Source organism: Propithecus coquereli, unplaced genomic scaffold, assembly GCF_000956105.1.
Source record: "Propithecus coquereli isolate 6110/MARCELLA unplaced genomic scaffold, Pcoq_1.0 Scaffold174, whole genome shotgun sequence".
NCBI lineage: Eukaryota > Metazoa > Chordata > Mammalia > Primates > Indriidae > Propithecus > Propithecus coquereli.
Window position 1 is genome coordinate 356,456 of NW_012142080.1, and position 501 is coordinate 356,956.

A 501-nucleotide genomic window follows, 5' to 3' on the forward strand; every position below is an offset into this window, starting at 1 on the left:
AATAGGTGATTTTGTCATTATTTGAACACTGCAAAGTGTACTTACACAAACATAGAAGGTATAGCCCACCCCACACCTAGGCTCTATGGTATAGTCTATTCCTTCTAAGCTATAAATATGTAGAACGTGTTACTGTACTGAATACTGTAGGCAATTGTGATACAATGACAAGTATTTGTGAATCTAAACAAAGCTAAACATAGAAAAGATACAGTAAAAATGCAGCATAAATATTAAAAACAGTACACCTGTATATGGCACTTACCATGAGTGGAAGTTATAGGACTAAAAGTTGTTCTGGATAAGCCAGTGAGTGAGTGGTGAGTGAATGTGAAGGCCCGGATCACTACTGTACACTACAATAAAACTTTATAATCACTGTACACTTAGGCTACAGTAAATTTATATAAAAATTTATTTCTTCAATAATAAAATTAACCTTAGCTTACTGTAACATTTTTACTTCATAAACTTTTTACATTTTTTAACTTATTGACTCTT